Below are 840 nucleotides of genomic sequence, written 5' to 3'. Positions count from 1 at the left end.
ATGACTAAGTAAATATTGAATTAGTTGACTAAGTAAATATTGAATTAGATGACTAAGTAAATATTGAATTAGTTGACTAAGTAAATATTGAATTAGTTTACTAAGTAAATATTGAATTAGATGACTAAGTAAATATTGAATTAGTTTACTAAGTAAATATTGAATTAATTGACTAAGTAAATAGTGAATTACCCCAAGAGAATTAAATTCATTCGTCAGTTTAAAGCATCATGACCATTATCATGCATTTCAGGAGATTTGAACATTTTCTACGCCGTTAAGGTTTTCCATTACGTTGTAGAGAGAGAGAGAGGTTGATGTTTTCCATTACGTTGTAGAGAGAGGTTGAAGTTTTCCGTCGTGTTGTAAAGAGAAGTATGGTGAAATAGTTGAAGGACATAGACAACACAATAAGGTCCCTATTGTCAAAAATCCCGGCAGTGTAGAGGTTAAACAAACACTAGTGGCCCTACAGTGCCTACAATCTTAAGTACGGAACACGTCATCCGTTTACACGGCTAATAATTTCACTAAACACGTAACTAGGGCTAAGGAAGCCGCAGACAAGCCCGATTTACAATGCTAGGAAAGTCGTTGACAAGCCCGATTTCCAACGCTAGGAAAGTCGCTGACAAGCCCGATTTACAACGCTAGGAAAGTCGCTGACAAGCCCGATTTACAACGCTAGGGAAATCGCAGACAAGCCCGATTTACAACGCTAGGAAAGTCGTTGACAAGCCCGATTTCCTGCGTTAAGAAAGCCGCAAACAGGCACAATTTACCGCGTTATTAATACCGCAGTCAAGACAGATTTACCGCGCTAGAGAAGCCACGGCTAAA

This window comes from Limulus polyphemus, unplaced genomic scaffold (assembly GCF_000517525.1).
Source record: "Limulus polyphemus unplaced genomic scaffold, Limulus_polyphemus-2.1.2 Scaffold692, whole genome shotgun sequence".
Classification (NCBI taxonomy): Eukaryota; Metazoa; Arthropoda; class Merostomata; order Xiphosura; family Limulidae; genus Limulus; species Limulus polyphemus.
Note: the sequence above shows the minus strand (reverse complement) of the source record.